The sequence below is a fragment of the Salmo salar genome, chromosome 20 (genome assembly GCF_965601325.2).
Source record: "Salmo salar chromosome 20, fSalSal1, whole genome shotgun sequence".
NCBI lineage: Eukaryota > Metazoa > Chordata > Actinopteri > Salmoniformes > Salmonidae > Salmo > Salmo salar.
In genome coordinates, this window is record NC_138310.1 from 9,672,982 (window position 1) to 9,689,941 (window position 16,960).

Below are 16,960 nucleotides of genomic sequence, written 5' to 3' on the forward strand. Positions count from 1 at the left end.
GCCCGTCCAGCATCACTACTCTGGACGGTTCTCTGACTAAAACTAACACTTTTGACATACTTATATACATTTTTGGCTGTTGTGGAAAACTTGATCCAAAAGATTAGCCAGAGGCAAATGTTTTATTATATAAGTGATTCTTTAATACATACGAGCAGCTGCAAGTTAAATTCAACTCTGAGCTCTGTCAGGGAAGGAGCGCCAAGAGTAGGTGGTTACATGTCCCTTATATAGTGGGACGTGATAAAACAATCATGTTCACACAAGTTATTTTACAAAACAACAGTTCCAGAATACAATGGCCTTGTGTTAGGTTGCAGACGTTACATGAGTCTATGAAATGCATAACATCACAGTCCAACCCAATTCTGCCACAATTCCCCCTTTGATGCCATGGATACCATAAGCATCTGAGCTGTAGTCAGAATTTAAAACCTTCTGGTTCCTGGGAAATTGGCATTTTACACAGAAAGGGGTGATCCGAATGGAACTCCTGAAAAGTAACTTAACAGTTATTGAGGTTCATAGGGATCGGGGTAATTTCCAATAGGGCAATCTGGATCCCCAAATAAAGGGGGAGACAGTGGCGAGCACTTCTGTTGTCATCACAATCTGGCGGAAAGGAGATACTGCAGTTTCTCCTCACAAATGTCATCAGGCATGAGAACCGAGAGAACATTCTTGACCCACCACCGCACAGGTGCCTCCATTAGATGCTAGGAGAATACCCAAAGCCAATCTATTCTGTAAGACCATAGTACGCATAGCCACAAGTTAAGCAGTTCATTCTTCAATAGCAGTAGCATTACCCATTCTTTCTACTTCATTTGGTCGTTCGCTAATGGAATCAAGAAAAGTTTTTGTGCCGTAACTGGGAATTAATGCAGAGAATTATTTTGTTGCAGGTCATTGGTCATCCTATACAAGTGGGAGAAAGGGTGATTCACAGGTACTGGGGTAGCACACACAGCAGGAACAACATAGGCAACATAGCATGACCTGTTTGTAGACAGAAAATAGTAGGATTTTCCCCAACACACATAGGCCCACTTACTGAGGAAGTAGGGTTAGCATACACACTGGTATTCTTGAATCTGTAATGTATTCCCAATGACATGTTAGGGTGGAATGTTCCATTTCTCATCAGTAAGGGTAGGGTAAGGTTATAGTAGTCATAAAGGTTATATTTACAATGAGTTTTCCCCAACTGGGGACCAGTTCCATTTTCTATACTAAAATAAATATATAAATGCAACATGTAAAGTGTTGGTCCCATCTTTCATGAGCTGAAAAAAAGATCCCAGAAATGTTCCATATGCACAAAAGCGTATTTCTCTCAAATGATGTGCACAAATTTGTTTAGATCACTCTTAGTGAGCATTTCTCCTTTGCCAAGACAATCCATCCACCTGACAGGTCTGGCATATCAAGAAGCTGATTAAACAGCATGATCACTACACAGGTGCACCTTGTGCTATGGACAATAAAGGGCTACTCTAAAATGTGAAGTTTTGTCACACAACAAAATGCCACAGATGTCTCATGTTCTGATGGATCATGCAGTTGGCATGCTGACTGCAGGAATGTCCACCAGAGCTGTTGTCAGAGAATTGTATGCTAATTTCTCTACCATAAGCTGCCTCCAATGTCATTTTAGAGAATTTTGCAGTACGTCCAACGGGCCTCACAAACGCAGACCACATGTAACCACGCAAGCCCAGGACCTCCACATCCAGCTTCCTCACCTGCGGGATTATCTGAGGGTATGCTGAGGAGTATTTATGTCTGTAATAAAGCCCTTTTGTGATTGGCTGGGCCTGTCTCCCCAGTGGGTGGGCCTGGCTACCAAGTGGGTGGGCCTATGCCCTCCCAGGCTCAAGCATGGCAAAGCCCCTGCCCAGTCATGTGAAATCCATAGACTAGGGACTAATACATTTATTTTAATTGACTGATATCCTTCTATGAACTGTAACTCAATAAAATCTTTGAAATTGTTCCATGTTGCGTTTATATTTTTGTTACAAAAATAACCTGTGAGAGAGTAGGCCATGGTGATGGGTTGCTTGGGCAGAGAGTTGTGATTATTAAAATCAAATCTTCTCATATACTGTAAAACACTTCATCCTCCACCCAATCAAGCTCTCAGTCTGTAAGGTTATCTGCTTCTCTTCAAGTCAACGGGGTCATCAGAGACCAGGTTCAGGTCAGCGGGGTCATCTACATCTGGGCTTCCCCCTGTGGAAGCCTGGCCTCGTTGGAGCAGAGAGGTCGGGGAGAGGTTTTCTAGAACATTCACCTACCTTTGTCTCCAGGTCTGCTGTCACCCAGAGGATGCCCAGGTTAAGCAGAGTGCCCCTACTTGGTTGTAGGCATAATAGGAGAGACGACTTCTTCTGGCTCTGCTATTTACTTACAGTGGGAGGCATGGATCCAGGTGTCTTTCCCTAGGCACTTTACCTCCATTGGGGTGGTGACGGTCATCTGATGTGGTCCCTTCCACCTGGGCTTTAAAGGTTCTTTACTTCTGTCGTGCCTCTTGACCATTACCCAATCTCAGGGCTGGAGATCATGATGGGGACGGTCATCTGGGGGAGTTTGGGCAGCAGAGAGACCTGTGAGTGAACAGCTCGAATACAGTTAAGAGTTATACAATACTTCATCTTAGTGTCAATCCAACAGATGCAGATCTGGAACTGCAGCTGGTGGCAATGCGGGGGTCCTCATGGGTACCTCAGTGCCAGTTTTCCTGACTGGGGTAGCACATTCACCCAGGTAACACTTGTTTGAGCACATATTTCTGGTAGTTTATTTTTCAGAACGCCATTGTAGCGTTCTACAAGTCCAGAACTTTCCGGGTGAAACGGTACAGGCACATTTCTCTTAACTAGCATCATGTCACACAGTTATTTCAGTATCTTCAAGTTGAATTTTGTCCCCCTATCTTTATCATAACTTTGTGGTACACCGAATCGTGGAACAATAACATTTAGCCACAGTCTTTGATTCCTCATTAGATGTGGGAAAGGCTTCAATCCATTTGGAGTAGCTTTCAACCATTACCAACATATATTTTTTTATTTTACAGCCAGGCATGTGAACAAAATGTATTTGCTTATCTACCAAAGGGCCCCAGGGGACTGGTAGGCTTGACAAAGATGTCAGTACCTGCTTTCCTGCATTGTGTTCTTGACAAATTAAACATTGGTCACAGATTTGTGCTGCGATCACAGTAAATTTGGGTGTGTATCACTCTTTTCTATAAGCACTTACCATCATTCCCCCTTTGGACACAAGACTCACACAACGATTCATGTGTCCAGAAAATAAACAAAATCAGAATAATAAATCAAATTTGAATTACAACCCATGACAACTCCATAAATAAATTATTTTAGACCATAAGGGAATTCAAGGAATAGTCAAATAGACTAGAGACAGGTTTCCCTCACACCACTCATGCACTTGTTGTATGTGAGTAGCTCACCCTCCCTTTGTGCTTTCTTCACAGTTCAGGGGCAGTGCTCTCTATCCTTCTCACCTGAACTACTCACAATCAGAACTATTGAAAAAGTATAAGGGGTCAAGAGAAAAAAAAGTCTTATAGTTATACAGTAAATATAAATCTGGTTAGATTTGTGTCAACAACAATACACTTCTTCATAATTCTTTGGCATTTGTATATTATATTTACATTTCAACCAAAGTCATTGCTCTTTCTTGCGAGTGTGATCAGAGGTCATTCAACACCATTAAGTGAGTCTGTTCTTTCTCTTTTTTTCCCTGTACTTCATACTCATTGTTTTAAAACATGTTAAAGATTCTCTATACCAGGTATACATTGGGTTTTTCAGTACATTTCTCATCAGGAGAACTTACATGTTCTACCAAAATTCGGACAATAGACACTTACATTTAATTTGTGTGCCCTTTCATTTACAGCCTTTCTAACCATAAAGAACCTACTAAAACCAAATAGAAACACCTCACACAATAAATCAGAAAAGGTATTAACACCTGATGGGTTGTCTGTGTATGCAGGTGTGTGTGTGTGTGTGTGTGTGTGTGTGGTAAAACTTAGGGAAAAAAACAAACAAATGGCCAGGCCTTACTTCATTTGGAAGCTACCTTATCAGCCAGATCCGGGTACCTTTATACTTTATAGTACTGCAGAGTATCAGTAACTGCTCTCCCAAGGCACAAGGCACCTGACTCAGGAAGCATTTCAAAGGGAGAGATACAGAATCATTGTTAAATTCATCAGAAAACTTGTTAGTGGACATTCCATCAGTCCTGGAAGAAAAAATAAACATGTACTTCATTTTCACTATGCAACATTTTAATCAGTCCTAAAAAATTTAAATCTTAAATCAGTCCTAAGAATGGAATATCCAGTATTACTATGCCTATGTTCCACCCTCCCTTTTTCAATTGAGCTTACTGCGTTTTGGGCGAGAAGCCTTGATAAAACCATGCGTGTACATAATCATACTGGCAACACATCAGATGATACAAGGTCCCAATAAGCGGAATAGGCACCTTCTAAAGTAAACAATCCCAGAGCCCCTTTCTTGTTATATTATCATCTAGACCTGTTGCATTGAAGTATGGCTTGTGTTCTGTACTTTCTGTCTCTGGGACATCAACTAGTCAAAATATGAATCCTGTTGTTTAACACATCTGCTAGGGCCTTCAAAAAGTTGGTGCTGGCTTATCAGCTCTTTTTTTTTGCCCTGGTACTAACACCATTTATTTGGATCTACTTACATTTTGGAAAGAGATTATGGTTTTAAACAACATTACCATCTTACTTAAATCACTGGTGTTATTCAAACTGTCGAATTGAGAAATAATAATTGGATATTGTCAAAAACGTATCCTATTGAATTATTCATACCTCTGTTCCAAATTATCCCACTGTGTCCCTTACAGCCTGAGTTCAGTGAGTAACACTCACTTTCACTGGTGGCTTATTTATGGGTCTACAGGAAGCTTATCTTTAACCCAAACACCAGAGCCTAAGGCTCAGTCCTAAGGCTCAATCCCTCTGTTCGCTTTGGTGCAAAATAAAACCCAACTATGGCAACCAAATGCTTTTCACACTTGTATTTGTCATGTGAACTTGTACTGAAACAAGGGCTGACCCCATTCAGTCGGCTGGTCGATTGTTTGGTCGAGAGGGTGTTGGTCAACCAAGATTTTTTTGTTGAGCAGTGGCAAATATATATTTTTTTGATTATGGCACATGAGACACCTGTATGATTCACGCCTGTCTGAGTGGGCTAATCCATTGCGGAGGCAGCAGGGATTGCACACCAGTAGTACATTTACCATTAAATACCATAATTTCTGGTTACGGTTGTTTCTGTTAATGCATTCAATATATTATTATTACAGTCTTACAGTTGTCATTGTAGGAGTGGACATATTGTTTGCAGAGAGCACAACCTAGGCTATACTTATGAGAAAAAACGTTTTGGTTTATTTCATTCCATTTAGGAGTTGTCAATGCATTAATTGTCTTTTGATCGGAACGCTCCTGACAATCTTGAGTAAGGACACGCACCTGATTACGCATTTAACTAGGCTGAGGCTACATGGCCTGCGTGCAAATGTAGGCTTATAAATGTTCCTATTTGGGGATCTGATACTATTTCTAATTGTCTTAACTCACCATCACTGTCGAGCTTCTCAAAGTAATTTTTTCTTTGCCTCAAACATGAAGTAAACAGTCTGTTTTTACATACATTAACAATGACATTAGTTTCTCAACGAAGTCTATTTGAAAGATCTTTCCAGCTCTATCCCTTTCGATAACCACTCAGCATGAAAGGGGAAAAAAATGTAATCCTCTGATCCGAAGAAAACGTCATACAAATTGCCTACCTGATTACTTATTATCCCTTATGTTAATATCCTACAGCTGTGTCTGTCTGTCCAGAGCTCACTGGGCAGGAAACTCTTATGTCCCAGAATATGTTATACAATGTTGCAAGTTTGCTAGCACTGCTCTGGACCAAGTTAATAGTTTATACAATGTTTCAAGTTAAAAATAGGACAGGAGCTGTCAATTCACTAACAAAACAAACCTAGTAATAATTTCCAACATGAACAGTTTAGTTTTTTTTTCAGGTATCAACTTAACACATTTTGATAGTCTCTTCACTTTTCCCAATTTTTCCATATCTCTGTCTGTCAACAATCCCTAATGGGAAACCTACAGTCTTTTTGGTGGCTGGGACAGACGCCCGCAGCGTGAAAAGACAGGGGGCTTGTCTTCGAGGACTGGGTGTTCCCGCACAAGCATGTCACCTGACTGTCTAAAGGGAGTTTTGATGGGCGAGGGAATGGCCGACCTGTGATCCCCTTGCTCTTCGCCCAGTGCTTCAGGCCCCATGTGACTTGCTGGGGTTCGGTCCTTTGTCATGCGACCCTTATGACCATCAGCTTTCTGAGTAGGTGCTGGCTCAGCAATCCGAAGGTCAACCCTGTTACGATGGTACAGTGATCCATTAACTTCGACCAAATAGAAGCGAGGCCCGTCCGGTCCCCTGGTAGTGGCTTCATCCACACTGTTTCACCCACCCTGAGCTCAGGTAAGTCTTTTGCTGATTTGTCGTAAATGAACTTGGAGACCTGTCTTCTGTGACGTAGCTTCACCAGCACGTCTGTCACCACATGGGGCTCCAGGAGAGTGTTGGCTACTGGCAGAGCTGCTTTTAAACGCCATACCATGAGGCGCTGGGCCGGGCTGCTATCCATGTCTTCTGTTGGGGTATTGTGCCACTACAGGATTGCTTTCCTGGCATCCTTGCCCTCTCGCAGAGGTTTTTTGCAGAGGTTCTTTGCGATTTTGACCTCCAACTCCGCCTTCCCATTAGCTTTTGGGTGTTGTGGCGATGACGTGACATGCTCGATTTCCTATTCCGCAGCAAATTTTCGGAACTCAATTCCAGAGAATTGGTGTCCATTATCTGAGATTACCCTATCTGGCTGGCCATAGCGGGCAAACTGAGCCTTGCGGCGTTTGATCATTGTCTCTGCTGAGAGGTCAGGAGGAGGTCAATCTCCAAGAGGTCTGAGTAATGATCAACTACCAGCAGGAAGTCTTTGCCACTGTGCTGAAAGAGATCTAGACTTACTATCTGCCAGGGTTGCGTCGGTAGCTCATAGGACATCATCGTCTCTCTCTGTTGCTCAATGGCATATTCATTGCAGATTGTGAATTTATTGACAGTCTTTGATTTCACTCTGCATTCCTGGCCAATACAGTGTGTCACTTGCTTGTCTGTAACAGGCCTCACCTCCAATGTGACTTGAGTGCACGTGCGCCCACATCTCAGGGCGCAGAGACCGGGGAATAACGACTGTCTGACCCTTGAATATTACTCAGTTTTGAACACTGAGCTCCTCTTTGACTGGCCAATATTCTCTGACGGCTAGAGCAGTTTCTTCCTTGCAGCAGGGCCAGCCCATCAGAATCAGACCTCAATGCCTGGATGTGCTCGTCCCTGTTTGTGTGCTGTCTGATTTGTATACGGCGCTGGTCTGTAACATTGAGGTAGTCAGCCTGGTTGATGTGTTCAACATCCACTTGCTCTGTTTGTAAGCTGCACACTGCATGTTGTTCATGCATCTAGCGTGTGTGTGTGCCTGATGCAGTAGCCCTGCTGAGCGTGTCACTCACATACATCTCCGGCCCTGGCTTATACACCACCTTGAGGTTGTAGCTTTGTAGGGCCAGTAGCATGCTCTGCAGTTATTTCGGGGCATTCAGGAGAGGCTTGCTGAAAATAGCAATAAGAGGCTTGTGATCTGTCTATGCGGTAATATTGTCGTGCCCTTACAAGAATTGGTGGAAGCATGGGCATACAAACACAATGCTGAGGCATTCCTTCTCTATCTGGGCATAGTTCTGCTCTGTTGGAGTGAGTGCCCTCAAGGCGAATGCCACAGGCTGGCCCTCCTGCATAAGGCAACACCCAAGTCCATACTGACTCGAGTCACTCTGAATCGTGACAGGTTTTGACACATCGTAGTATTGCAATTCAGGTGTCTGGGTGAACAGTTATTTTATTTCCCTCACCGCGGCGTCGTGTTTTGGGAGCCAATGCCAGATGGTGTCCTTGTCCATGAGCCTCCTTAGTGGCTTACACACCTCAGAGAGCCACTGTAGGAACTTGGCCAGGTAGGTGATGAATCTGAAAAAACGCTGCACTGCCTTCACGTCAGATGGAGGGGGCATTTCTAAGACAGCCTTCACTTTCTCAGGATCCGCCTTCAATCCGGTAGAGGACAAGATGTGCCCATGAAAGCAGACCTCTGGCACTTTAAACAGAAGCTTTTTTATGCTTAGCCTTAGTTTGACCTGTCTGCATCTGTCCATCAGAGCCAGCAGCTTGGCGTCATCGTCACACTCTGCCTCCTCATCACTGTCCCCCACAGCCCACTACGAGAATGTCATCTGCTATGGGTTCCATGCCATTGACTCCCACCAACAGCTCGTACTGTTTCCGCTGATACACCTCTGGAGCCACGGAGACCACAATCGGGAGCTTCAACCACCTCTTCCTGCCCCAGAGTGTCCAAAAGGTGGTCATGTAGCTGCTGGGCTCGTCGAGCTTGCACTGCAAGAAGGCATCTCTGGCATCCAACAGCGTAAAGACTCTGGCCTTCGGGAGCTTTTAAAGAACATCCTCCAACGTGGGCATAATGTAATGTGAATGTCACAGAGCCCGGTTGAGGTGTTTAGCATCAATGCATATTCGTAGCTTGTCTGGTTTCTTGATGATAACCCTATTACTTACCGAGCCAACAGACTGGATGATGGATTTGATGTGGCCATCTGCTTCGTATTTTTCAAACATAGCCTTCGTAGCTACTTTCATAGCCACTGGTACATTGCGAGGTGCACACTGGACAGGCTGGATTGCTGCGTCCAAGTCAAAGTGGACTTCACCGGGAACTGACTCGACCGGTGCGTTGAAGACATCATGGTATTTGCTTAGGCGTGTCTCCTTGCTCAGGGGCCCAGCCTGGACTTTGTCTATAATGTTAAAACCTCTTACATCTAGACGTTCCGCTAGCGGAACACCTGCTCCAATATCCAATGATGGGCGTGGCGCGAAATACAAATTCCTCTAAAATCCGAAAACTTCCATTTTTCAAACATATGACTATTTCACAGCATTTTAAAGACAAGACTCTCGTTAATCTAACCACACTGTCCGATTTCAAAAAGGCTTTACAGCGAAAGCAAAACATTAGATTATGTCAGCAGAGTACCCAGCCAGAAATAATCAGACACCCATTTTTCAAGCTAGCATATAATGTCACAAAAACCCAGAAGACAGCTAAATGCAGCACTAACCTTTGATGATCTTCATCAGATGACACACCTAGGACATTATGTTATACAATACATGCATGTTTTGTTCAATCAAGTTCATATTTATATCAAAAAACAGCTTTTTACATTAGCATGTGACGTTCAGAACTAGCATAACCCCCGCAAACTTCCGGGGAATTTACTAACAATTTACTAAATTACTCACGATAAACGTTCACAAAAAGCATAACAATTATTTTAAGAATTATAGATACAGAACTCCTCTATGCACTCGATATGTCCGATTTTAAAATCGCTTTTTGGTGAAAGCACATTTTGCAATATTCTAAGTACATAGCTCAGCCATCACGGGCTAGCTATTTAGACACCCGGCAAGTTTAGCCTTCACCAAAATCAGATTTACTATTACAAAAGTTTAATTACCTTTTGTTGTCTTCGTCAGAATGCACTCCCAGGACTGCTACTTCAATAACAAATGTTGGTTTGGTCCAAAATAATCCATCGTTATATCCAAATAGCGGCGTTTTGTTCGTGCGTTCCAGAAACTATCCGAAATGGTAAATCAGGGTCACGCGCCCGACGCGTTTCGTGACAAAAAAATTCTAAATATTCCATTACCGTACTTCGAAGCATGTCAACCGCTGTTTAAAATCAATTTTTCTGCAATTTATCTCGTAAAAAAGCGATAATATTCCGACCGGGAATCTCCTTTTCGGCAAACAGAGGAAAAAACACAAAGACGGGGGCGTCCAGTGCACGCGCCTAAGCCCACAGTCCCTTGATCGGCCACTTGAGAAAGGCGATAATGTGTTTCAGCCTGGGGCTGGAATGACGACATTCAGGTTTTTCCCGGGCTCTGAGAGCCTATGGAAGACGTAGGAATTGTCACGTTAGAGCAGAGATCCTTTGTAATAGATAGAGATGGCAAAGAAGTTCAAGAAATGGTCAGACAGGGTACTTCCTGTACAGAATCTTCTCACGTTTTGGCCTGCCAAATGAGTTCTGTTATACTCACAGACACCATTCAAACAGTTTTAGAAACTTTGGAGTGTTTTCTATCCAAAGCTAATAATTATATGCATATTCTAGTTTCTGGGCAGGACTAATAATCAGATTAAATCGGGTACGTTTTTTATCCAGCCGTGAAAATACTGCCCCCTAGCCATAACAGGTTAAGGTCTGCTGGGATGGTGAAGTTAATAAGCCAGAGGTGCTCGCATGTGGCCCCTGACAGTAATGGCTGTTGACTAGACTCAACTATTTCAAACTCAAGGCAGTGTTTCTGGCCACGTAAAACTGTCACAAACAGGCCTAAAGAGGTCATGAACTGGCCTGAATACAACTTTTTTTCAGCTGACGTTTTCACTCCGGAGGTTTTATCTGGACATGGTTCATCAGGACTTCCAACAGCCGAAGCTAAGTAGTAACATTAACATGATCCCTTCTAATTGCAGTCGTTGTACTCATAATATACAGGAGAACGATCGCCTTACGTCGAGCATAGCTGTGCTACAAGCCCAGCTTCAGACGCAATCGTTAGGCAAGGGCAATTTCAGTATAGGAAAGGATGAAACAGCATCTGTGCCACCAGTAAGTACAGATAGTAGTATAAATCCCCTCGCACGGTCCCTGCAGCCGGACAACTTTCTCATGGCTTCTGGATGGAAATGCTGTTGGAATGCTCAATCGGTGTCGCTCATTCAGCCGACAGAAACTTTCAACCGGTTCTCCCCATTAAGCAGCGAGTCGGAGTCAGAGGCCGAGCCTTCTCTGGTCTCTACTCCTCCCGTTACGGGGTCTGAGATGCCGAAGCTTCCCACCATTAGCGCTGACAAATTGAAAACCCTAGTCATTGGCGACTCCATTACCTGCAGTATTAGACTTAAAACGAATAATCCAGCGATCATACACTGTTTACCTAGGGGCAGGGCTACCGACGTTAAGGCTAATCTGAAGATGGTGCTGGCTAAAGCCAAAACTGGCAAGTGTAGAGAGATATTGTTATCCACGTCGGCACCAACGATGTTAGGATGAAAGAGTCAGAGGTCACCAAGCACAACATAGCTTCAGCGTGTAAATCAGCTAGAAAGATGTTTCAGTATCGAGTAATTGTCTCTGGCCCCCTCCCAGTTAGGGGGAGTGATGATCTCTACAGCAGAGTCTCACAACTCAATCACTGGTTGAAAACTGTTTTCTGCCCCTGCCAAAAGATAGAATTTGTAGATAATTGGCCCTCTTTCTGGGACTCACCGACAAACAGGACCAAGCCTGGCCTGTTGAGGAGTGACGGACTCCATCCTAGCTGGAGGGGTGCTCATTCAGACCCACTCATCATATCTACGAACATAGACAGGGCTTTAACTCCCCTAGCTCCACAATGAAATAGGGTGCAGGCCAGGCAGCAGGCTGTTAGCCAGCCTGCCAGCTTAGTGGAGTCTGCCACTAGCACAGTCAGTGTAGTCAGCTCAGCTATCCCCATTGAGACTGTGCCTCGAACTAGGTTTGGCAAAACTAAACATGGCGGTGTTCGCCTTAGCAATCTCACTAGAATAAAGACCTCCTCCATTCCTGCCATCATTGAAAGAGATCGTGATACCTCACATCTCAAAATAGGGCTACTTAATGTTAGATCCCTCACTTCAAAGGCAGTTATAGTCAATGAACTACTCACTGATCATAATCTTGATGTGATTGGCCTGACTGCAACATGGCTTAAGCCTGATGAATTTACTGTGTTAGATGAGGCCTCACCTCCTGGTTACACGAGTGACCATATCCCCCATGCATCCCACAAAAGCGGAGGTGTTGCTAACATTTACGATAGCAAATTAGCAAAAAACGACGTTTTCGTCTTTTGAGCTTCAGGTCATGAAATCTATGCAGCCTACTCAATCACTTTTTAGAGCTACTGTTTACAGGCCTCCTGGGCCATATACCGCGTTCCTCACTGAGTTCACTGAATTCCTATCTGACATTGTAGTCATAGCAGATAATATTCAAATTTTTGGTGACTTTAATATTCACATGGAAAAGTCCACAGACCGACTCCAAAAGTCTTTCGGAGCCATCATCGACTCAGTGGGTTTTGTCCAACATGTCTCTGGACCTACTCACTGCCACAGTCATACTCTGGACCTAGTTTTGTCCCATGGAATAAATGTTGTGGATCTTAATGTTTTTCCTCACAATCCTGGACTATCGGACCACCATTTTATTACGTTTGCAATCGCAACAAATAATCTACTCAGACCCCAACCAAGGAGCATCAAAAGTCGTGCAATAAATTCTCAGACAACCCGAAGATTCCTTCATGCCCTTCCAGACTCCCTCTGCCTACCCAAGGACGTCAGCGAACAAAACTCAGTTAACCACCTAACTGAGGAACTCCATTTAACCTTGCGCAATACCCTAGATGCAGTTGCACCCCTAAAAACATTTGTCATAAGGAACTAACTCACTGGTATACAGAAAATACACGAGCTCTGAAGCAAGCTTCCAGAAAATTGGAACGGAAATGGCGCCACACCAAACTGGATGTCTTCCAACTAGCTTGGAAAGACAGTACCGTGCAAAATCGAAGAGCCCTCACTGCTGCTCGATCATCCTATTTTTCCAACTTGAGGAAAATAAGAACAATCCGACATTTATTTTTGATACTGTCGCAAAGCTAACAAAAAAGCAGCATTCCCCAAGAGAGGATGGCTTTCACTTAAGCAGTAATAAATTCATGACCGTCTTTGAGGAAAAGATCATGATCATTAGAAAGCAAATTACGGACTCCTCTTTAAATCTGTGTATTCCTCCAAAGCTCCGTTGTCCTGAGTCTGCACAACTCTGCCAGGACCTAGGATCAAGGGAGACACTAAAGTGTTTTAGTACTATATCTCTTGACACAATGATGAAAATAATCATGGCCTCAACCTTCAAGGTGCATACTGGACCCTATTCCAAATAAACTACTGAAAGAGCTGCTTCCTGCGCTTGTCCCTCCTATGCTGAACATAATAAACGGTTCTCTATCCACCGGATGTGTACCAAACTCACTAAAAGTGACAGTAATAAAGCCTCTCTTGAAAAAGCCAAACCTTGACCCAGAAAATATAAAAAACTAATCGGCCTATATCGAATCTTCCATTCCTCTCAAACATTTTTGAAAAAGCTGTTGCGCAGCAACTCACTGCCTTCCTGAAGACAAACAATGTATATGAAATGCTTCAGTCTGGTTTTAGACCCCATCATAGCACTGAGACTGCACTTGTGAAGGTGGTAAATTACCTTTTAATGGCATCAGACCGAGGCCCTGTATCTGCCCTCCTGCTCCTAGATCTTAGTGCTGCTTTTGATACCATCGATCACCACATTCTTTTGGAGAGATTGGAAACCCAAATTGGTCTACACGGACAAGTTCTGGCCTGGTTTAGAGCTTATCTGTTGGAAAGATGTCAGTTTGTCTCTGTGAATGGTTTGTCCTCTGACAACTCAACTGTAAATTTTGGTGTTCCTCAAGGTTCCGTTGTAGTACCACTATTGTTTTCACTATATATTTTACCTCTTGGGGATGTCATTTGAAAATATAATGTTAAATTTCACTGCTATGAGGATGACACACAGCTGTACATTTCAATGAAACATGGTGAAGCCCCAAAATTGCCCTCGCAGAAGCCTGTGTTTCAGACATAAGGAAGTGGATGGCTGCAAACGTTCTACTTTTAAACTCGGACAAAACAGAGAGGCTTGTTCTAGGTCCCAAGAAACAAAGAGCACTTCTGTTGAATTTGACAATTAATCTTAATGGTTGTACAGTCATCTCAAATAAAACTGTGAAGGACCTCGGCGTTACTCTGGACCCTGATCTCTCTTTTGAAGAACATATCAAGACTGTTTCAAGGACAGCTTTTTTCCATCTACGTAACACTGCAAAAATCAGAAACTTTCTGTCCAGAAATGATGCAGAAAAATTAATCCATGCTTTTGTTACTTCTATGTTGGACTACTACAATGCTCTACTTTCCGGCTACCCGGATAAAGCACTAAATAAACTTCAGTTAGTGCTAAATACAGCTGCTAGAATCCTGACTAGAACCAACAAATTTGATCATATTACTCCAGTGCTAGCCTCGCTACGCTGGCTTCCTGTTAAGGCAAGGGCCGATTTCAAGGTTTTACTGCTAACCTACAAAGCATTACATGGGCTTGCTCCTACCTATCTTTCTGATTTGGTCCTGCCGTACATACCTACACGTACGCTACGGTCACAAGACGCTGGCCTCCTAATTGTCCCTAGAATTTCTAAGCAAACAGCTGGAGGCAGGGCTTTCTCCTATAGAGCTCCATTTTTATGGAATGGTCATCCTACCCATGTGAGAGACGCAGACTCGGTCTCAACCTTTAAGTCTTTACTGAAGACTCATCTCTTCAGTAGGTCCTATGATTGAGTGTAGTCTGGCCCAGGAGTGTGAAGGTGAACGGAAAGGCTCTGGAGCAATGAACCGCCTCTGCCTGGCCGGTTCCCCTCTCTCCACTGGGATTCTCTGCCTCTAACCCTATAACAGGGGCTGAGTCACTGGCTTACTGGTGTTCTTCCATGCCATCCCTAGGAGGGGTGCGTCACTTGAGTGGGTTGAGTCACTGACGTGGTCTTCCTGTCTGGGTTGGCGCCCCCCCCCTTGGGTTGAGCCATAGCGGAGATCTTTGTGGGCTATACTCGGCCTTGTGTCAGGATGGTAAGTTGGTGGTTGAAGATATCCCTCTAGTGGTGTGGGGGCTGTGCTTTGGCAAAGTGGGTGGGGTTATATCCTGCCTTTTGGCCCTGTCCGGGGGTATCATCGGATGGGGCCACAGTGTCTCCTGACCCCTCCTGTCTCAGCCTCCAGTATTTATGCTGCAGTAGTTTGTGTCGGGGGGGCTAGGGTCAGTCTGTGTTTCTCCTGTCTTATCCGGTGTCCTGTGTGAATTTAAGTATGCTCTCTCTAATTCTCTCTTTCTCTCTCTCAGGGGACCTGAGCCCTAGGACCATGCCCCAGGACTACCTGGCTTGATGATTCCTTGCTGTCCCAGGCCACCTGGCCATGCTGCTGCTCCAGTTTCAACTGTTCTGCCTGCGGCTATGGAACCCTGGCCTGTTCACCGGATGTGCTACCTGTCCCAGACCTGCTGTTTTCAACTCTCTAGAGACAGCAGGAGCAGTAGAGATACTCTCAATGATCGGCTATGAAAAGCCAACTGACATTTACTCTTGAGGTGCTGACTTGTTGCACCCTCGACAACTACTGTGATTATTATTATTTGACCATGCTGGTCATTTCTGAACATTTGAACATCTTGGCCATGTTCTGTTATAATCTCCACTCGGCACAGCCAGAAGAGGACTGGCCACCCCTCATAGCCTGGTTCCTCTCTAGGTTTCTTCCTAGGTTTTGGCCTTTCTAGGGAGTTTTTCCTAGCCACCGTGCTTCTACACCTGCATTGCTTGCAGTTTGGGGTTTTAGGCTGGGTATCTGTACAGGACTTTGAGATATCAGCTGATGTAAGAAGGGCTATATACATACATTTGATTTGAATCTAGCTGGCAATGCTGTGGTTTATTATTAACCTCTATGGGCTAGGTGGGACGCATGGTGTGCTTTACCGCGAAAGCACACCATGCGATTATCTGAGGACAGCGCCCCACATACAAAAACATGAAAAACATATTTCAACCAGGCAGGTGCGCCACAAAAGTCAGAAATAGCGATATAATAAATGCTTTACCTTTGATGGCCTTCTTCTGTTGGCACTCCAAAAGGTCCCAGATACATCAAAAATGGTCCTTTTGTTCGATAATGTCAGTTTAGCTGGCGCGCTTCAGTCAATAATCCCCCGTTTCCCTCCATCAAAATGCATACAAAATGAATCCCAAACATTACTAATAAACTTTTCCAAACAAGTCAAACAACGATTATAATCAAACCTTAGGTAACCTAATACGTAAATAAATGATAACATTTAAGACGGAGAATCGTTATTGTCATTACCGGAGAAAAATACCAAAGAACTCTCATTCACGTGCTTCGAAACACTACAGCTAAAATGCGAGCCACCTTGAAAAACTAGAATTTCTGGCTCATTTTTCCAAAAACCAGCATCAAACTCTTTCTAAAGACTGTTGACATCTAGTGGAAGCCCTAGGAACTGCAATCATGCGAGGATTTCACCTTATAATAAAAGTGACAGCCAATGATAACAGTGGTAGGCTGAAATTCTTTTTTTTGGGATGGTTTGTCCTTGGGGTTTCGCCATATCAGTTCTGTTATATTCACAGACATTATTTTAACCTCTATGGGCTAGGTGGGACGCAAGCGTCCCACCCGTGGTGCACTCCATCAACAGCAGGTGCATTTCAAGAGCGGCAAATTTGAATCCAAATAAATGTCAAAATTCAAATTTTTCAAACATACAACTATTTTACACCCTTTGAAAGATAAACATCTCCTTAATCTAACCACGTTTTACGATTTCAAAAAGGTTTTACGGCGAAAGCATAAATTTAGAGTATGTTAGGACAGTACATTTACAAGAGTTGTGTAATGTTGTGCCAATTTCAAAGACAGGCGTCACCAAAACCATAAATCAGCT